The 23024-nt window shown below is 37.0% G+C and overlaps 1 long non-coding RNA gene across 2 annotated transcripts in view; it reads right to left on the bottom strand.

The window, feature by feature from the left end:
* Window positions 1-2275: 2275 nt before the first annotated feature.
* LOC149536156 (uncharacterized) overlaps window positions 2276-23024 on the bottom strand; it is an 83066-nt gene continuing 62317 nt past the window's right edge. For both annotated transcript variants that reach the window (XR_016357209.1, XR_016357208.1), the window contains one exon: window positions 2276-2392. This is a non-coding gene — a long non-coding RNA (uncharacterized LOC149536156). The remainder of the gene's footprint in view (window positions 2393-23024) is intronic.

The raw sequence follows: 23024 nt of genomic DNA on the forward strand, positions 1-23024 counted from the left end.
ATATTACTCGTCTGAAATTTCAGCTAAAAAGGGAGCAAATTCAGCTTGTTCAAATGATGTTTTAACTATTTTTTATGAACATTTACTATTTAATGATGATGAAAATGTTGCAGAACTACAACCAGCTAGCTGGTTGCAGGAAAGGTTCCATTTTTTACAAACTAGAGAGTGTCCTCTGCTGCTTGACAGAGCTAAAAGAAGATATTTTAGGTTACAATCAATACCCTATGTCTTAATTAACGATGCTTTGTTTAGAAAAGACATGAATGGCATTTTGCTTAGGTGTATTGATGATAATCAGACCAACAATTTTTTAGAACAGTTTCATGAAGTAGGGGGGCCATTTTTCACCTAAGACAACAACCTATAAAATCATGAGGGCTGGGTATTTTGGCCTAATTTGTTCAAAGATGCCCATGCCTAGGCAAGAAAATGTAAGCAATGTGCGTTGTTTGTAGGAAAAGAAAGGTTGGTTGCTTTGCCTTTGCAACCCTTTTTGGTTGAACAACCATTCGTGAGATGGGGAATTGATTTTGTGGGACCTATAAATCCTCATTCCAATGTTGGTCACAAATGGATCCTAACTCCCATGGATTACTTCACTCGTTGGACAGATGTTGTTGCACTGAGGGAAGCAAAAGAAAGTTATGTTCTAAGTTTCTATGATGAATTGGTCACATGGTTTGCGGTTCCTGAATCAATTATCTCTGATAATGCCTTAGCATTTGTGAGGCTAAAATAGCTAAATGGGCTTTGATAAATGGCATGTACTTGAACACTTATCAAATTATTACCCTCAAGGTGATGGCTTAGCTAAAAGTACTAATAACAATCTATTGCGAATTATCAAAAGAACATTGGAGGAGAATAAGTGGGATTGCCATGCAAAGCTAAGATCAGCCTTATGGTTGGATATAATTACCCCCAAGTAGATTCTTGGTAACTCTCCCTATGTTCTAGTCTATGGAAAACAAGCAAGGTTACCTATTTCCACTGAGTTTCCTTCACTTGAGTTGGTTGATCAATTACTATTGTTTGAAAGAGATGATCCTCTAAGCTTGAGATATGCTAAATTGATTGAATTGAAGGAAGAAAGAAGGAAAGCATTGCAAACAATGAAGTACCAGCAGCTGTAAGCTAAGCATACTTTTGACAAAAGGGCAATAGCAAGATCATTTAAGGAGGGTGATCTAGTTTTGAAGTGGGATGTTTTGAAGAGTAGGCCAAGGCATCTTAATAAGATTGATCATATGTGGGCTAGTCCATTTCTAATTGCTGAATGTAAGGAGCACAACGCATTTCAACTGGCTACAATGGACGGAGATGTTTTACCAATCCATGTGAATGGGATTCATCTCAAGCCATGTTTTGATGTATGAACTATCAGTCCTATCTTGTATATATTAGGTTAGTTTTCCTGTTTTCAATAAGTGCATCTACATTTTAGTTGAGTTTTCCTAAGTGCTACATGAGCTGAATAAGATTTAAGACACTTATTGGGTTGACTGTTATGCATGGTGAAACTCAAGTAGCAGCTTTAGAAGCCAAAACTCTCATAATTTGACCATCTGGGGTATGTATGGATGAGTGCATGTATTTGAATGAATACATATGAATAATGGATATGTGGACATGCATGTATGTAAAGTTGGTAGCAGGACTTGAGTAGCTACATCATTATGTATATGCATATGCATGTGTATACTAAGTATGTGTAGGCATTTAAATACATGTATTGATGCAAGCATAAGTGGGATGGGCGAACTATGAAGCTTTACAACACAAACCAACAACTTGACCAACCTAAAACTTAAGGAAAACAAAAAACTAACCTAGGAAAGTAAACAAAAACTGGCATGCGCTTGGATACATGCATTCAAAACTCAACCAACAACTTTAGAAGTCATGTCGTGTCAGGTCTTGGTGCTAGGATGCATTAATTTAGATTTCATGCCCATTGGATAAGGCAACTGGTCGAATGTCTAGTAGGCAAACAATTAGCAAGAGGTCGCCAAAAATGCTACTTAATTTTAACTCATGTTAAAATTTAATTCTAAAAAATTCAGATTTTGCATTTTGCTGTAAAAATACTTTTCATTTTATATTTACAAAGAAATAGAAATGTCCTTGTATTATTCATTTTTTAATATACAACTGATATTTACAAAAGAGTGAAATGAATTGAAATGCTGAAAGGAAAAGATCTCACACAAGCTGTGAGTATAGCTTACTAACTTTCACATGTACAAAGGAATACATAAATAGATAGACTACATTTCAAAGAAAGAAATGAGGTTAGAGATAACCAATTATTGCCTTTTTTGCTTTGACTGGTTATGGATTCTATGATGTTGTTCTTCATCCAACTCCAAGCCCCTAGGATCTTTAGCAACTGCAAAATTGAAAGAAAAATGATATTAGATCCCGAAGGATCTAAGCAATGACCGAATATCCTAACTAAGCTACCACTACCAATATCCTATCTGTTGATGTATTCCATTATAAAAGAAAGTAAGCTACACTAAATATCCAAACTGAAAGTTATTTTGCAGAAAGCTTTTCAAAGAAAATAGAAGTCATTTGTGGGTGTCACAAGCCAGTGGTCAAACCTCATAAATGATACAAGAAAGTAACTTGCTACAGGATACAAGAAATAAATTCTTATTATTCTATACAAGTTCACAAGTTTCAGCCTGATGGAATTACAAAGATTTTCACATATGCAATTCAAAAAGCATTATCAGTTACCTACAGAGATTGCCTCTAAACAACATTGCATAAGATTATAGGAATGAACAAAGCATATGACTGAGCAGCATATAAAACTATTTTTTCTTTTCATAAGAATTGTCAAGAGGGAGCTCTTCAGCAACAGCTAAAGGAGGTCAAAAGGCATATGAGAACATCTTTAGATGGTGTGTACAATCATGTCAATTAATCACAGCTAGGACTGAAAGGAAAGATAAATATTACAACTCAATGCCTCTAGAATGACAAAGGAAAACATACTAAAGCATTGTATAAAGCAGCACATGTGGCACTAGCATCTTGCCCTTCAAATGCTATAGTGTCTCACATACAACACACTATTTATAGATTATTAAGAAAGGTGGTGTTAAAGTACAATAGTAAAAGACCAGAAGTAGTTGTTATTGTATTTGGGATATTGTTTCTGAAGGTGACACTGATGTGAAACAACAAAAGTTCAAGAATGATAAACATTTGCCTCAATACTTTTCTGAGCATGTTTTTAGCTTCTAGTTTGTCTACAAAGATTCCAAAAAAGCCAAAATGGCTTCTCTTCTTGATCATTGCAGTCAAAAAATAAGAAGGGATTCAAGGAAAGATGACACTCAATTTGCCTCACGTGAGAAACTAACATCAAGAAAGTCAAGCAAAGACCATGTAGCATCTTTGAAATTTATTGCAAACTTATCTAAAGATACAGCGTCTGAAAGAGAGTCCTCAAATGGTACTTTAACTAAAAAGACTGCTGGTGGATTAATCAAAAAATCTACAAGTTTAAATTACCATAAAGGTGCAGAAAAATCATCAACTAGAGATTTGTATATCTTATCCAGTGACTATGAAGATCAAGTTGGAACAGGTGAAGACCATGCAGGTCGTCATGGAACTTCTAAAATGGCATTATCAGTATCCTCTGGACTATGTTCTTCCATCATATTTGAAGATAAAGAAAAGGATTTAGCTACAGTTTCTCCAAAATCATCAGTAATTGTTTTATCATCAAAAGCTACAAAGAAGCGGTCCAGGTAGAAGAAAATGGAGACTGAAAAGTTGATAGGATAATGCAGGAAAATGGAAGGTCCATTTAGAAGCTCAAGAACAAAGAAGGCTGCATGGGAATTTTTTTTGCAAGAGATCAATGTAAATCGTATTGGTCATCACTCGTAGAGAAGTACAAGAGTATATTAAAGGTGAAACAAATGTAAAACAATGATACCTTTCAAATATGCTGACTTCAACAAGAAGTAATCACACTAAAACCAAGTAATGGCCCTCAAAGAAAAAAACAAAGCGTCACTCCAAGCAGTAGAGAAAGAAGATGAAATACCAAGAAAATTTTGTTTCTTCCGTAACAACAATGATATGGTTAAGTTGTTGAGTTGTTATCCTTGCCATCAAGCTTCAAATCTAATGGGATGCGGTCCCCCATTTGTGGTCTCACTGGTTCATAGCTCCAAGTCAAAGTGTTTACCCCTCTAAAAAAAAAAAAAAAAACCCATACGCATTTCTTCATAAAACTAATAGGCAAAGACTTCAATTATGGTGGCCTTCAAATAGTAAACAATTGAATATGCTCAACCTTTGCAAAATTCTAATGCCAGATTCAAATCTTTAATATTAGTCACAGCTTTGAATACTGACTGGAAGTATCAAAATCCAAATATATTACCTCTTGCTTCAAGAGATGAAAAAATTGTAGAGGAATCATGGCTCCAGCCACACGACCAAACCCTCATATATGGCGACTCCAGAGAATGAAATCATTCCAAAATGTTTCAGCAATATCAACTTCTAACCTCATAAAACACCAGTCATAAAAGATAGTTTCACATAGAAGAAGCTTTTCTTTCTTCCATGGTGGCTTGAAACGAATTTTAGCAACAAAAGAACAGATGTATTACTTTCCACTATGACGGTTTTTAGTCACAGGTGCAATGAAATGAAGAAAGAAACATGGTTCTATCCGAATGAAACAAATGATAACAATGGAGTGACTGCAAAAAGCTCTCGTGGCAGCCGCAGATGAAATAAACTACCTTCAAACCCTAGTCGAATTCCTTCCCAAGCTTTCCGGAGCCAATGCAAATGTGAAAATGAGTTTAGGGTTGAGTATAATGCCCCTTTTCATATTTCATAAATTTTGAAGTCTGAGGAATTAAGATAGGATTTTATTTATTTGCCAAAGTTCAAATTGAAGATGTGTTATCGGGTTTTAGAAGTAATGGAACAGGTGTTGTCACATTTTTTAGAAACCATGTTGATAGTTTTTGAATAAGTCTTCTTGTAAAAACAAATATTAATGGTAACATTATTAACCATTTGATATTTTGTTATTTTGTTTATGCCAAATGGAGGTGTTAGACTTATTCATAGATATAAATTGACATGTGTTTATAATACTAAGTCTTAGGAATTTTAGTAATATCATTTAAAGTCTTGAATAGAGTATCTTAGGGATTTTGAGTCATTTTAGGACTGTGGGTTAGATTTTGACTTTATCTTGGCGGATTGAGGTCATTTATTAACATTTTGAAAAAAGAAACACAGTTCTATCCGAATGAAACAAATGATAACAATGGAGTGACTACAGAAAGGTCTCATGGCAGCCACAGATAAAATAAATTGCCTTCAAACCGTAGTCAAATTCCTTACCAAGCTTTCCAGAGCCAATGCAAATGTGAAAATGAGTTTAGGGTTGAGTATAATGCCCCTATTCATATTTCATAAATTTTGAAGTCTAGGGAATTAAGATAGGATTTTATTTATTTGCCAAAGTTCAAATTGAAGATGTGTTATCGGGTTTTAGAAGTAATGGAATAGGTGTTGTCACATTTTTCATAAACCATGTTGATAGTTTTTGAATAAGTCTTCTTGTAAAAACAAATATTATGGTAACATTATTAACCATTTAATATTTTGTTATTTTGTTTATGCTAAATGGAGGTGTTAACTTATTCATAGATATAATTGACATGTGTTTATAATACTAAATCTTAGGAATTTTAGTAATATCATTTAAAGTCTTGAATAGAGTATCTTAGGGATTTTGAGTAATTTTAGTTTGAGGTCATTTATTAACATTTTGAGTTTTTTGAGGGGAGTTTTAGGGAGTCATAAGTCTCTTTATGGCTTAGTGGACCTTTTCAAAGGTGAATCATCATTTTTAGTGATTATGAGTCCTTTTTCAAAGGCATTTTTCATGGATTCGACCCTAAGGGGTTTGTATTTAGTATTTTGAACTCTGATTTTGGAGGGAGTCTGAATATGCAAAAAAGAGACCTGGTGACATTTTTTCTAGGGTCCTTAAGTTATTTTTGTGTCTTTTGTAACTCAATTCTCTGAACTTAAGCATTTTGGTGTAATTTTTTGGGTATTGATCTCAAGCCTTTTCTTTTCTCTATAGTTTTTGTGTAAAAGTCTGATTGATAAGATAAATTTGTGAGTTTTAGGACTCCTTAGTTTTTTGTCTCAACCCCTACCAAAATTGCAGGAGTGTAAGTCTATTTGTAGGTTATATTGTGTGTCATTTCTTAGGACTATTAACTGAGATATTATCGTTTCCTTAACTTTTCTTTCAAAAAAACTTCATTATGAAATATTTATGCAAACATTTACAAAGTAAAAGTGTTCAAATCATGAAGAAAATATTCCAAAGCAAATTTGTTCATGTATTTTTGTATACATATTTTGGTGTATCGCCTAGTTCTCTAATTGAGAGTTTAAGATCATAGGTTTGTTTCAATAACTTCTATCCCTTTTCACATAATTTCAAGTTAGTTTTCTATAGATATCAATGATTAGCCAATAGGAACCAACCTAGAAACCAGAGGTTTCATTTCTAGTTACGCATTTCCCACATGTAGCAATGAATCCCATGTTAGGTAAGATTGTTAAACTTGTTTAGTTTAGCATGGTGCAAATTTTAGCCTTAATAGTTTTGTTTTAGTTTTCTAAAATTTGATAAGGTTCAGTTTCTCTAATTGTTGAAAAAGACTTTGTACCCAATGGATATGTATAAAGCAACTGGTCTGTTGTTGTTAAGCAATCAAACACCCTCAATATATCGTAAAAATTGTTAACTATTTTTCACTACCTACGCCAACTTTTCCTAGGTTGTATATCAATACTGATTATGTGAAGATTTGTTTGTTAAGGAGGTCAATTATTGATTAAACATTGCAGAATTTTCAAAAATGTTATGCATTAAGTTAAGATATGTAAAGAGATGAATTAGAACTTTGCCAATAAGAGTTTCAAAAGTTTTAAGTTTACAAAGATAAATAAAAAAATCCATGTACAAAACATTCATTTATTAAATCAAGAAGAAAGTACATTGTATTTAATTCACACAAGTTGTGATAGCTTTCAAAATAGAAATACTTTTATGAACATCTATGTTACTCATGATGTCTAACTGCGTGTGCAAATCAATCCATATATCTTCTATACGATGAACATCAGTGAATGTTCTTTTGATCATTAAGTGCATTCCACAATAATCAAAATCATACCTACCTTTGAACTTCTTCAATGTGATAAGCTGAATTGTTGACTCCATATTTTTTTCCTTGTAGACTGAATTGATCATATATAGACCAATGATCAAAGGTTTGGCTATAGTGATACCAAATCCTGGCCTATGTTGTGTATTCTAATAAGATTGCACTTCCATGAGTTGTCTAACCAACTCCAATTAGTATGATTTTGTCGATAGCATACCTTGGGTAGGGTATATGACTCTACTTTGAAATACTCAACACTCAAATAAGTGAAAGTTGGAAATTGTAGGAAGATGTAACCATATTGGTTTACCTTGGCTTAGGCTTCATCAGACACTCTTCTAATTACTAGTTGCTTATTAAATAAATACCAGAAATGTCCAAAAAATGCATCTTGGACTCTCCTATAGTGATGTTTGCTATGTGCCAAGGTGATTTGATCATAATATTCCCATATAGGAACTTGAAGTCGATCTCCTTTGGTTGAAAGCCCTAAAAAAGATCCCATGGATGCGGCTATGTAGACCAAGTAGGAGTTCATGTAGACCGGTGTTGAGGTTCCTACATTGAGTAACTAGTCAAAAAGTATGGTATCGATAATCACTCCCCAAAAGATAGGTTCTTCATTATCAAAGATTAGGAAAATGAATTTGTAAATCCATGGCTCAAGTCACTGAATTCTTGAGATTGCATACCCTGCTAAGAAGAGTAATGAAGTACTTACATTCTGGCTTCAAGTTAGATCTGTGAATGGTTTTGGGCCATCTTGAAAAATTTTGTTTCTTCTGACCTACAACCAATATGCAGCTATATACCTTTGATAATCTTACTTATTATCATTCCATATTTCTAGGGACATCTCTTTTGGCAGATCCAAACACTCTGCACTTTGAGGAACTTTAAAGATTTGTTAAATAACCTCTGGGTCAAAGCTAATGACAGCCTTACCATTTGCATCCTTGATTGTTTTGGTCCTTGGACTGAAAGACTGCACATCCTTAGACGAATTTTGGTTCCAAGGAAGCCAAAGGGAAAGTAGACACCAAATGAATGTTACTATTCTTGATTTGAAGGAGCCTCAACCCTTCGTAAGAAATCAAGTATATCAATGTGCCCAATCTATGTGTGAGAGCATATCTTGTGCTGCAACATGAAAATTCCAAAATGTGAGCACTTCACCAAAGGATATTGATTTGATAGAGATGTTGATTCTTGATTGTTAACAATGGATCAATGCAGGGCAATATGGTCGGAGTATTGATTAGATACTCAAAGATCTTATGCAATGGCTTTGAAAGGAAATGATTAAGCATATGCAAAGGGCTGAAATGAGATTCATGAGATGAAATTTATTGGATAAAGGATTAGTTCCTATGTAAATGCTTTGAGAGATGTTGGCTAAGCACATGAGAATACATGCAAATGATAACTTTTGGCTTTTAAAGAGTGACCTTTAACCAAAATTAGGTTCTCCAGATGTACTTACATGTAAAGTTATTAACATATAATAGTTGTTTTTTATATGAACATGCATTTAGGTTCGGAGGATGGAAATGCTTTTAAATGGGAATGGAGAATGACATTACATGTTAATGCATATGAAGAATGAAATGTAATGTGCTTCGCATGTGATGATGGATGTGAAGTGAAACGATGCACTTGCATAAAAAGGTGGAAAATGGAATTAACGGAAATGATCTCATGTTCTTGGGAAAGAACTTGCAACTTCTCCAAAACAAAATCATACCTTTGATCTTTGACTCAACATGACAAGAACAAAGTTGATCTCTTACACAAATTCGAATTTAGAATTTGGAGGAATTCTAAACACTCAAAAATAGAAATTCTCATCTTATTAAAGAAAAATTGTAGTTGACATGGCACATCTTGGGACAATTGTACAAGGATGAATGAAAAGACGCAATGAAATAGCAAGGAATCAAAAACTTCAACTTACTTGATGATCAAAGAGCCAAATGTGGAGAATTAATAGGTTTGAAGAAAGATTCTCCTCCAAATTTGAATTCACAGACAGCTATATTGACTTTTTCAACTTTGCAAGTGATGGACATTAATGAGCAATCAATGGGTGTTTTTGCATGGATATGTCAAAAACATGCTCTCCAATCACCAAAATGCAAGTCGCTTTTGCAAAATACCAAGTAGAGGGATGTTTATGACAAATATTGTGGTCTCTAGCTGCCACTCCATGAATCGTTTTCGACAATGAATGACCAAATTGTGTTGATTGATAACAAATACATGGCTAGAAACTCCAAAATGATTTCAACTTAGACAAAAACGTGATCAAAATGCCCCAAATCTAGGCATTTTAAAGCAAAAGTGCCCTCAAAAATTCACAAAATGCATTTTTTCTTGCATGGATTTCAATGCCTAATGCGTGGGAATGGGAAGCAAAAATGACCCTAGTTGGAGAGATTCCAAGTAATAGAATGGGAAGATCTGAAGTTTTCGAGAAAAAACTTGTTCTTGGGGGCAAGAACATGGATGTTTTGGTCTTGGAGATGAAAATTCTGCTTTGAACTTGTAGTAACATGTATAGGAAATGAAAATCGCACTCTTGGGAAGAGATTACACCTTTTAAAATGCATAGGAATTGGTCTTTTATGCAAATCACTCTTGGGAAGAGTTACATGTTTTAAAATGCATAGGAATTGGTCTCTTATGCCAATTGCACTATTGGAGTGCATTTCCATGTTTTAAAATACATGCATTTAAAGTCTAGATGCAAATAAAGAGACCATTGAGTGCGACGCGTCCAAAGAAGGCATTGGCACGGTACTAATGCAAGATAGACACCCCATAGCTTATGAGGGCAAGAAGCTTATGCAAACAGAACACATATTCCATCTACGACAAAGAGATGTTGGCCATTGTACATGCACTGACCAAGTTCCGGCAGTATCTGGTAGGTACCAAGTTTGTCATTCGTACGGATCACAACAGTTTGAGATATTTTCTGAAGCAATGACACTTGAATGAGAGGCAACAAAAATTGTTAAGGAAGGTTCAGGCTTTTGATTTTGACATTAAATATGTGGAAGGGAAGAACAATGTGGTTGCAAATACCTTGTCCAGGAAACTCGCCATCTGCTAACTAAACCAGATTTTAGCTTACTGGAAGGCACATTTGTTGGTAGAATACTCTAAAAACACATTTTCCTATGAACTAATGGATGGCAACACCCAGGATGTCAAAGTGGTGGATGACATCATCTACTATAAGAATCAGATATTTTTAGTGTCGGAATCCAAATTGAAGCAAAAAATCCTGAAAGAAGTACATAACTCACCATTGGCAGGACACCCAGGTTTCCTCAAAACTTACAGAAGTCTCCAAGAGAGGTTTTCATGGAAAGGACTAAAAGGGGATGTGTTGCAATATGTAAGAGAGTGTGTAGGTTGCCAACAGAACAAATCCGAACATACTCTACCTGTCAGGTTACTGCAATCTCTGTCGATTCCAAAACATTAGTAGGAAAGTATCTCAATGGATTTCATAACAGGGCTTCCCAAGGTGAACGGAAAAGATTGTATTTTCATTGTGGTTGACAGATTGACAAAATACGCACACTTCTTCGCCATCCCCTCATATTTTTAGGCCGCACAAGTTGTCGATCTGTTTTTTAGAGAAGTCTTTCATTTGCACAAATTACCCCGAAACATGGTCGATCAATGATTGGGATGGGCGATTCATCAGTATCTTCTGGATGGAACTGTTTCGATTGGCAAGGACAGAATTGTCATCAAGTACCAATTACCACCCTCAGATAGATGGACAAACAGAGATTGTGAACAAGTGGCTTGAAAGTTACCTTCGAAACTATGTCTTAGCACAACAACGGGTGTGGGTCAAGTGGATACACCCGGGACAATATTGTTACAATACCACGTATCACATGTCCATCAGGATGGTACCATTCAAAGCTCTGTATGGGTACGAACCCCTCTCCTTCATCGACACAATGTTGGGAGATAGCCACGCACCAAGCGCAAGGGATTGGCTTCAAGAGGGACAAGACATCCTACGTTACCTGAAGGAAAACTTGCAACGGGCACAGAATCAACAAAAGATGTACGTCGATAGACACCAAATGGAGAGGACTTAGTTTATCTTAGGCTCCAACCATATAGACATTCCTCATTGAAGGAAAAAGGAAAAGAAAATTTGAAGCCACGATTTTATGGCCCCTATCGCGTAGCCCGTCGCATTGGTGAAGTTGCTTACAAGTTGGAACTCCCGGAGAGAAGCCGTAATCATAACGTCTTTCATGTTTCATGCCTAAAGAAGGTCGTAGAGCAAAACAACACGCTAGCCACAGACCTTCCACCACTTAATCAAGGAAAGCTCATCTTGGAACTAGTCGAGATCATTGAAGTACGTGAGAATACTTTGCAGAACCGCATAGTGAAGGAATATTTGGTGCATTGGAAATACTTGTCATTGGACGATACAACGTGGGAGGGCGAGCACATTCTCAAACACCTGGCATTGCATTTGCTTGAGGACAAGCAAAATTTGGGACAAGAGGACTGTAATGTTCCCATTATAAAATAAATCATTTATCAAGCTATTGTTAATGGGCCGATTGATTTAATATATCTCGGACCCATTTTTAGTTTCTTCCATAGTTTGTGTCGTTGTCGACTATCTTTGTACACCCTCAAAAAAAATTTCGACAGGTATTTAAGCACGGCTTGTAGATTGTCTTTAGGACGCTTTTGGACTATTTCTATGTATTACGAATTCCTATTGGAGTTCTGGATTGTTCGCCATTTCGTAAGTGAAAGATCTTCACTATTTGGCTCATGTGGTTTCGATGGGATTAAACCCTTGCCCTATTCCGTTGTTGCATGTCATACTTTGCTTGAATCTGGCAAATCAGAGCACCATCTTCTGGCAAATATTAATCGATCATCTCTGTGTAAATTTTTGTTCATGGATGTAATTGTTTGCAAGAAGTGGCACCAAACATCACCGTACGACTCACATATCGTTGCTAGGTACCCAAAGCACCGTGCAACCCCCAAACTATCACCGTATGTCCATCTCCATATGCCATCCCCTCCCTCTCCACCATACGCCAACAAAGACTACTGTACGAACATCTTTAACCACCATACGGCCACTTGATCAATGTACGACCTTACTTTTTCATCTCTTCCACGTACATCCTTAATCAAGCTCTCCATACGGCCACTACCAGCTTTCATACGACCACTACTGTGACCTTCACAGTGTATGACCCTCACCCTAGACTTCTTACGGCCATCAAATCAGTCGTCACCAGGCCTATGCACATGGGAATATTACAGTATGGTTGTATGCGCCTTGATCATGTTAGCTTTTAGTTTAGACTACATGCAAAGATAATGAGTAATAATAGAGATATTAATATTTATTTAGTTAAAACAAATATTAATAGGTTTGAGCTCATATCATTAAGTTATTAATATAATTTTATAGTATAATTTAAGTCACTTAAGGGAAGGGTCAAGCTACCATAGATGAGACCAAGTGAACAATTAATTTTGAAAGAATTGTTTGTGCACCAATTATAGAGTTTAAATTGAAAAAATAAAAAAATGGGAATATATCTTTGATCCCACATTGGCTAGGAAAGTGTTTGAGATCTCACACGAATAGAATAAAAGGGACTTAAGTGCTCATTCTCATTGTTATGATGTTGACTATTGAATTAGTATTGTCTTCTCTAGCACATGGGAGATTGTGAAAAAACAAGGGTTTCAGTAGAGTTCCAAGCTTATTGGCATTGGAAAGTGTTGCTTCTTTGCAACAGCAATCAGAGGGTGTGAAATATTCACCTGATATTGCATATTGATATGGGCTTCATACAGAGATCAGCATTAATTGATTGGATAAATAAATTTTGGAGTTTATTGATAGATTGAAGGCATATTATTTGACATATTGAGGGCATCAAACTGTGAATTTATTGGCTGGTTATAGTGGTTCAAAATCATTTCCGTTTTGTTGGTTCTCCTTTTGTCCTTCCTACACTTCAATATACAGTTTGGTTTTGGTGAAAGCAGCACAAAAAAATCAATAAAATCTATAAGAATGAACATGTAGGGCTGCAGAAGGATTTTCCATCATCTCGTGAAGTTTTACACTAGCTGACTAGTTAAGAGTTTTATATTTTATATTTTCTTTTTTGGCCAGCACTTGTTAAAAGAGTTTCTTCGACTATCTGAGGACGCCATTTGATTTTAAGAAGTTTTTTCTCTATGAAATAATAAAGAAGAAGAATTGATATCTTCTCTTTTGCTCCCTATAATTTAGTTTACAAATTTCAGAAGTGTTATTTCAGCATTTGTATTGCTTTTTATGTCAAACCATCTCAAAACACAGAAAATTTGGAAAACTAAAAAAACTAAAAAACAAGCATAGTCACCTCAGCCATTAGAGCCTTTAATGGTTTCTTATATTGTTATCAGATCCTTAATCCTCCCATGTTGGAGGATCAAGAGTTCACATGAAAAGCCAACATAGATATTATACACGCAGAAAAATAGAGTCAGACGAGAATTAGGAAGACGACAACTAGTTTGCAGATGTACCATTAGCAATGACGATTGTAAGGGAAAAAGAGATTACACTGAGAAATGATAGAAGAAATGAGAATATAGATCCTGACAGGGAAGTGAGAGAGATTCTGAGAGATTTTTGGATTGGCCAACAACAGGTGCCTTGGGGTATTACAACATCTTGCAGCAGCTTGCCAACAATTGAGAGTGTCTAGGAGATATCTCCATGATAAGGGTGATGATCCCAGTGTAGCTCAATCACAGAGAGTAGAGAGCGCACCTTCCAAAAGCAGATAGGCCTATTTGGCCCACTTTTTTGAGAGAACCACAAGTGGAAGAGAATGTTGAGGAAGCTTAGGATCTAGCATATGTTGATGCATTTATGGCAGCCAATGATGATTGGGAGTTATTGACTCCACAATTACGTGAATGGATGCATTTTAAAGGTTTGTTACTTCGAGTGTTGAGTACTTTGGGTCTCAATACAGGCATAGACCCAAATTCAAAACAATGACTTAAAGCAAATCACATTCCCTTGTTTTTTATGGTAGCGACTAGGTAACAACTTTAACTTATGTTTGAGGAAGAAGCCATTAATTATGTCACATAGCATCTAGAGGGAGCAGCCCACGATTTTTATAAGGAGTTTGTAGGTGGGTTAGCTGACCACTTTCATAAGGACCCAGAGACATATTTTAGATATCTTGACCAATTGAAACAAGTGTGGGGTTTAGAGACTTGTATCAACAATTTCTACATGTTATCAATTATTGTTACCAACATTTCAGTGCAGAGGCCAGTTTTACAATTTACTAAGGACCTAATCGAACACTTAAAAGGATGCGTAAAAGGATTTGACCTAGTAACATTGCAGGATGTAATGAAGAAGGCCAAAAGTATAGAACTAGGAGCTCGTCAAAGTAGGTTTCTGCCCAAGGGATTCTCTTCGCATAGAGACAGTTTGTTTTTCCCAATAATAAAGGAAAATCAGATTTCAAAGGGGGTCAAAAGGGAAATCAGCAACTCCATTTGACAAGGAAACACTTAATTACCTACGCATGAAAAAGTTGTGTTTCTACAATAAGGGCCCTTATGATGCAAACCATGATTATCCTTTATGGTCCAAGGGTAAAGTAAACAGTGTTATGTGGGCATACTATGAAGATTCTTGTTTACCGTCAACGAGTAAACTAGTTTCAATACATGCTACTATAGTAATGGAAAAGCATAATACTGAAATGAATCTAACACAATATTTAGGAAACCACACTGGTCATTCCATTAATATCTTCTCAAGTACATAATATGACAATACATCCAAATGTAACACAAGATAGGAGATATGATATGATGATATCTTCTCCCATTCACGACAAGCATACATATAATGTCTAAAAGGTTGTGACTTAACCATCATGACATAATGCCTTAGGTAACCAACTCTTCCTAACACAAAATTAGTTGTCCATGAAACATAATTTAGCCAACAACATCATCCATCCAAAAAGAATATCGTCTCCTGATGACAAAAACCAAAATGTACACAATGTTTTGCACTATACACATAAAAGAAGACAAGTAGGAGGAAGATGAAGGGGGTTGATGGATTGTCCCTGGGCCTGGTTGAGATGTTGAAGGGTTCAATGTTGCCTGCAACTAGTACACTTGTTGAATCTGCACGTTCAAATCCTCTACAAGTTGCATCTGAGCCTCCACTGACTCTTTCAACATTACTGCAATATCCCTGAGCTTGGCCTCTTGTCCTTCACACTCCATTTTAGCCTTCACCAACTATGCCTTCAACATTCACTTATCCTTGGTAGTTGCCATCAACTGAGTCATCTGGGTCTTCTCAAGTATCACCATAGAGGCTCTTTCTATCATCACTACAGTCGGGGTGATATCAATGGGTGCCTTGACTTGTGTGAAAGCAAAGATAAGAACAGTGCTCGTAGTGAGGGTCAAACATGTAGTAGCACAAAGGATGGGTTGTGCAAATAATATCGCAAGCTCGGTAACTATTTCTACCTCATCCTCTCTACTTGAATGTTATCCTCATCCACTGTGGCACTCTCACTGTCTGATGTGGCCTAATGTCCACTATTTGTGTCTCCATGGTCAAATCCTGAGTTAACCTCCTGCCTGACCGCTTGTGCATTGCAATCGCTTCCTGTTCTCTAGGTACACCTAAGTAGTGCCACTGCATGATAGAAGGCTCGTTAGGTGCCAACGGTCCTAGTTTGACCTCACTTGTCAAAATATCTAGTGGAATTTGTCTAAGTGTAGCATCTAGAAACAATCTAATTGCGTAATGTGGCATGTAGAAGGTTTTGCGTTGCAAGGTCATAAACTCATTCATTCATTCAAACAACAATGCAACCTAGTCATACACCTTACCCCTCCTTAAGCCATTCATTAGACCTATCTGCAAAAATGAAATATCCTAAGCACAGCTTAATCCTATGAGCTTGCTTTTGACCACATCCATGAGGCATTCTTAGTTCCCTTCTTGAGGAAAGACTTCTTCACCTCTCTTCTTTTCGAAGACTTCCTAACAGAATCCTTTTTTGCTTGCAACAAGTTGTCCCTACATACCAATCGTATGTAAAATTCTTTTGCCTCTCGACTCATTTTCTTCACCTTCAAATCAAAATTGTGCCCCTTTCCAAGTATGTCAAATACCCTTGTAAATTTTGCGATTGTGAATGAAATCAAGACGTCGCAACCCAGATAGAAGAGTACTGATTTTTGTGTAACTAGAATATGTTTAGATTATTGCACACAGGGGGCCTTCGAAGTCCTTAATACAAAAGACAAGCATTTGAATGGCCCAACGTACCTTCGCTCTCCTGCAACTAGCTTCCATAGGATCGTTCTATGGCATCTCGAGCCACCATTTCTTGCACTCTTACCCAATCAAACCTTCAAACTATATGGTTTGCAATGTCATGTCATCCTAGGAAGTCACTTTAGGCACCATTGCTACTTTTGGTCTAACTTTCTTTTTTCCAAAATCACAACACCCTGTAACTCGAACACCAGAAGGTAGGAACCTATGCGTTCTGTCATGCTGCTACTCGAGCCTAAGCCACCTGCCTACAACTTAATCTTCCAAATATTTTTCCTGGCTAAATCCATAATCGTTTTTGACTTTTTGTGAAGACAAAAAATGATTAGGGGTCTGATATTTCTGTATGATGCTTATACCCCACGTCTAACTCCTATTGTATGACATTTGTTTGCTTCCTTAGATGACATTAATGTCATTTTTTTCCCTGTAGTCGCCCACATCTCACGGTAGGGGTTACTCTCTTTAATTTGTCCACATTGCCATAGATCCTTTTGTTTTTCTACCAAAGTACGTATGCACCCAATATACTTTGTCTCTTGCTTTTGCCCCTTGTGCCTGTATTTGTGTAATTCGCTAGGTGTCTTCGTTCCTTGTGATGTCGTCTCACACAAGAGTAATCTAGCCATTTTTACTCATGTCCTCTAATGTGTGATGTGAATGTGTGCAATAACTATGTGGCTTTTCCTCTTGCCTACGGAGGTCTATATGGTGCTTTTCCATGCTCCTTCCAAGCTTTGGACATCCCATGCGTATGATGTATGCTTCAATGGTTAGAATCACTCCACCATGCCCACTCTGTCTATGATTTATGCACTTTTAAAGTTTCATTTTTCATGTTTACATGGTAAGAATGTGTTCGTACATGATTAGAATGCTTTACTCTGTGCAATCTCTCTATTTCTTTCTTGTTGGATTCGGATTATTTGATAAATTTTCTCTTCCAACTTTTGATAATCCACATTCGTATAGTCAGCAAGTTGTGCCATACAATCATACAGTGCCTTCTTTTAACTGCACAGAGCCTCCTCTTGAGCGTATGAAGCCCGATGCAAATAATACCTATCTCTCTAAGTCATTGCTCATTATGCATTTACCACCTCTTGGGCGCCTTCAATTACTCCTACGAGTTCACCATTTTTTATTATGCTCTATCAACATTATTTAGCTTCGAATGGTGTTATTCTTTTGTCGTACAGTGTGTTTGAAGAATGTGCACTAGGTACGGTGGAACCATTTTTCTTTGCTCCAAAGATCCATACAGTTCTCTTTTTCTGGTCATATGGTAATCGGTATCTCTATGTGTGTTACAATGTGCGCAGTAAATTCTATTATTTGCTTGCTGCACTAGTTTTATTTTATTTTTATTTTTACATATTTTTTATATTTTGTTTGTTTCTTTTTTTCCTTTTTTCTTTTTTTCATAGACTTTCTTATAGTGGTCTTTTGATCAGGTTGCTCTACATGTTGTTCCTTGTAAGATTTTAACTTTGAACCTCACGGCTTCCGAGATCTCTGCACCATCTAATCTCAGTAACTTGATGGCACCATTGTCACCCACTTCCCATACGCAAAATGGACCCAGCCATTTGACCTTACACTTCTCAAGTTCGATCTCGTTTTTGCCATTGTATTTCAATACTTGTTGGCCTAGGGTAAATTGAATGCTTTTAAGGTGCTTATCATGCCATGTCCTATGTCCTATGTCTTTATTGTGCTACTTTGTAACCCATTGTGTCATCATTCTCAGTTTGTCTAATTTATTTAAGTTGTGTAATCTTTCCCAGAGGATTTCCATATCTCCAAGTGTGTTTTCAATCGCAATTCAGAGGCAGGGGACCATATGTTGTGATGGAACTACAGCTTGCTATTCGAACATCAATTGAAATGGAGTTTGTCCCATTGTTACTTTGTAAGTCATGCAATATGCCCACAGTGCTGACGGTAGCTTTCCCTCATAGTCACCTTGGTCCACCCTGCATGATTTGTATGTTACGGACACCAAGATCTTGTTCATTGCCTCCACTTGGCCATTGGCTCATGGGTAGTATGGACTTGACAAGGAATGGAAAAATTTTAATTCTGTTGTGAGTAATTGAATGACATGGTTGACGAAGTGACCTCCCTTGTCACTAGTCAACTAGATAGGAATACCGTATTGTGTAATAATTGTTCATAAATAAACTTTGTCATACTTACAGTCAAGTTATTCGGTAGTGCTCGTGCCTCCACCCACTTTGTCAAATACTCAGTTGCTACCACAACATACTGACATCTCAAAGCCCTACTTGCCTCCAAAGGTCCCATGAAGTCTAAGCCCCAATGCTCAAACAAATCATGTGCTTGTGAGGGGTTGAGTGGCATTAAATCTCTTTTCAAGAGTTTCCTCGCACAATGACAAGTATCACAACTGACCACCCACTCCTTGACGTCATTGTACAGCCCTGCCAAGAGTACTTTTTGTGTCATCCTGTCTAGTCCCATATGCCCCACTACTGGACCTTCTCAATACTTGGTTCGGTCCCATTTTATACAAGACTCCATTGATCAACAAAAACAATCTACTCCTCAGTACTAGCTCCCATCGTTCACACACTAACATTTCTTTTGGAAACTGTGAGGTTGACAAATATTCTCCAATGCTTTTGTACCACTTTGGGAGACTAGCAATATGAAATAGGTGTATGTATGGGAAGTCATTGTTAACTCCTTTTGGCACTTCCCTGACTTGTTCTGAGATAGTTCATCTGTGATGACGTGGCTCTTCTCACATTACACAATAATGAAGGTGAATTCTTGAACTAGTAGCAACCATGTTCTCACCCTCCCCTGTATGATTGGTTAGTTCACCAGGTACATCAATTCTTTGTGGTTCACAAAAAACCTAAATTGTGTTGCCAATAGATAGTGCCTAAACTTTTGCACAGCTTTGGCCATTTTGAGAGGTTCCCACTCCGTCGTGCTATAGTTTTTCAGGGCTCTCGACAATAGTCTGCTGGCAAAATAGATGGGATGGTCCAGGCCGTGATCACCCATTTGTTCAAGAGTTGCATTGATTGCAAAGTTGGAAGCATCTACATGTACGTGGAACTCTTCTCAATTGGGTTATGCAAGGACTGGTGCCTCCAATAGTCTAGTCTTCAATTCACCAAAGGATATTTCTTGCTCTGTTCCCCAAATATAGGGTTCCCCTTTCTATGTCATCTTGTCAAGTAGATTGGATATTTGGGAAAAATACTTCATAAACCGTCTACAATAGCTGATATGCCCCATGAATAATTTTACCTAGCTTACATCCATGGGAGCCTCCATCTCAACTATTACTCGTGCATTGTAGGGGTCAGTCTTTAATCTAGTCATACATAGTACATACAATGTGACCTTGAGCTTGCCTTGTGGGACCATAAATTTGCACTTCTTTGAACTGAGTGCAAACTTGGCCCACCATCACCTTTCCATAAATTCTCCTAACGTTGTTAATTGTGTTCCTACCCACTAAAGATAGACCAATCATCAAGGAAAGCCCAGAAGTTCACTACATTGCATAGACTGAAGAGCATCCGATTATATGCGTACAACCCATCCTCTACCACGAACATAGTTTTTAACTTGTCTTCCTCTACAATTGATATCTAGCTAGACCTATAGAATAATTTCCTACCTAGGACAGGTTGTCTCTACATACTAGTCGTATGTTAAAATCATCTACCTTTGGACTAATTTTCCTTGCTTTCAGCTCATTCTTGTGCCCCTTACCAAGTATGTTGAATACCCTTGTAAATTCTACAGACATGAATTAGATCAAGACATCACAACCTAGGTAGAAGACTGTGCTAACTTTTGAGTACCTGACATAAGTCTTGATCATTCCACGCAAGGGAGGAGGCCTTCGAAGCCCTTAATACAAAAGACAAGCATTTGAATGCCCATTGCACCTACACTCTCCTCAAAGTAGCTTTGATAGATCATTCTTTGGCATCTCATGCCACCGTTTCCTGGACTCTAACCCATTCAAATGTTCAAATTGTATCGTTCGCGGTGTCACGTAATCCTTGGAAGTGACTATAGGTGCCATTGATACTTTTCGTTTGACTTTCTAAAATCTAGAATCAATGCACCTTGAAACTTGAACACCAAAAGGTAGAACCTTTGCATTCCGTGTCATGCCACTACTCGCGCCTAAGCAACTCACCTGCCACTTAGTCTTCCAACCGTACAGGGCTTATAGCCCACGTCTAACTCCTATTGTACGACTTTTGTTTGCTTCCTTTGATGACATTAATGTCTTTCTTATCTTTTTCCCTATGGTTTCCCTCATCTCGTGATAGGGGCTACTCCCTTTCGAATATCCACTTCACCATAGATACCTTTTGTTTTTTACCCAAGTACATGCGCACGCAATATACTTCATCTCTAGCTTCTTCCCCTTGTGCATGTATTATGTCTTTTGATTCATTGTGTGTCTTTGTTCCTTATGATGTCGTCTCAAAGAAGAGTAATCTCTAGCTATTGTTAATCATGTCCTTTGTCGCATGATGTGAATGTGTACAATGACTATGTAGTTTTTCCTCTTAGCTACAGAGGTTCATACAATGCTTTTCTAGGGTTGGCACATCCCCTTTGTATGGTGTATACCTTTTGTGGTTAGAATCACTCCATCACGCCCCCTCTGTCTATGCTATATGCGCTTTTTCGGTTACATATTTTTCATGTCTATATGGTACAAATGTCTTCATATATGATGAGAATGATTTCCTTTGTGCGATCTCTCAATTGCTTTCTTGTTGTGTTCGGACTATTTGATAAACTCTTTCTTCCAACTTGGTTGGGACAATGAGAAAGTTGTGTCGTATAGCCGTACGACACCTTATCTTAACCGCGTAGAACATCCCCCTAACATTATGAAGTCTGATGGAGATGCTACCCACCTTTCTAAGTCACTACACGCTATGCATTTATGACCTCTTAGGCACTTTCAATTACTCCTATGCATTCACCATATTTTATTATGCTCTCTATCAGCATTACTTAGCTTCAAACAATGGTATTCTTCTACCGTACGACGTGTTTAGGGATCATAGGATGTGTTTGAAGACCATGCACTGGGTATTGTGGAATCATTTTTCTTTCCTCCCAAGACCCGTATAGAGCTCTTTTTTTGGCCATACAATAGTCGGTGTCTCTGTGTGCCCGATAAATTCTTTTATTTTCTCACCACACTAGTTTAATTTTAATTTTAATTTTATTTCTTATTAAATTTTTCCTCTTTATATTTTATTTTCATTTTTATTATTATTTGTTTTTAGCTTTGTTTTTCTAAATTTCCTAGACAATTTCTTATAATAACCCTTTGATCTAGTTCCCCTACTTGTCATTCCTAGTAGAATTTTAACTTTGAATCATTCATTGCTTTGAGGCTCTCCATAGCAACTAATATCCATAACTTGATGGCACCATTGTCACCCACTTCTGTATGCAAAATGGACCGAGCAATTTGACCTTAATTTTCCCAACTTTGATCTTGTTTTTGACATTGTATTTCAATACCAATTGGCCAGGGTAAACTGAATACGTTTAGTGTACTTATCGTGTCATGCCCTATATCTCTATTGCGCTACTATAGCCCACTACACCATCACTCTTCGTTTGTCCAATTTATTTAAGTTGTGTAATCTTTCTTGGAGGCTTTCCATATCTCCGAGTCTATTTTCAATCACTATTCAAGGGTTGGGGACCATACTCTGTTGGAACTGCAGCTTCCTGTCCAAACATCAATTGAAATGGAGTTTGTCACATTCTTACTTTGTAAGTTATGCGATACACCCACACTGCTAATAGTAGCTTTCCCTCCCAGTCGGTTTTCTCCACCGTGCACGATTTGTATATTAAGAACACTAGGATCTTGTTCATTGTCTATGCTTGCCCATTGGATTGTGGTTAGCATGGACTTCACAAGGAATGGAAAATTTTAATTCTATCGTGAGCAATCGAATGACATGTGACCGAGTGACTTCCTCTATCACTGGTTTGCTAGATATGACTACTAGATCGTGTAATGATCTATTCATAAATAAACTTCATCGGACTTATGACCAAGTTATCTGATAGTGCCCATGCCTCCACCCACTTTGTCAAATACTCGATTGCTACCACAATATACAGACATCTCTAAGTCCTACTTGCCTTCAGAGATCCCATGAAGTCTAAGCCCCAATGTTCAAGCATTTTCTGTGATTATGAGAGGTTGTGTGGCATGAGATCTCTTTTCAAGAGTTTCCCCACTCACTGATACATATTACAACTAACCACCCACTCCCTACCGTCATTGTACAGCATAGGCCTCTATAGCCTTGTCAAGA

This window comes from Cupressus sempervirens, chromosome 10 (genome assembly GCF_028749045.1).
Source record: "Cupressus sempervirens isolate cs-2001-9-10 chromosome 10, ASM2874904v1, whole genome shotgun sequence".
Taxonomy (NCBI): domain Eukaryota; kingdom Viridiplantae; phylum Streptophyta; class Pinopsida; order Cupressales; family Cupressaceae; genus Cupressus; species Cupressus sempervirens.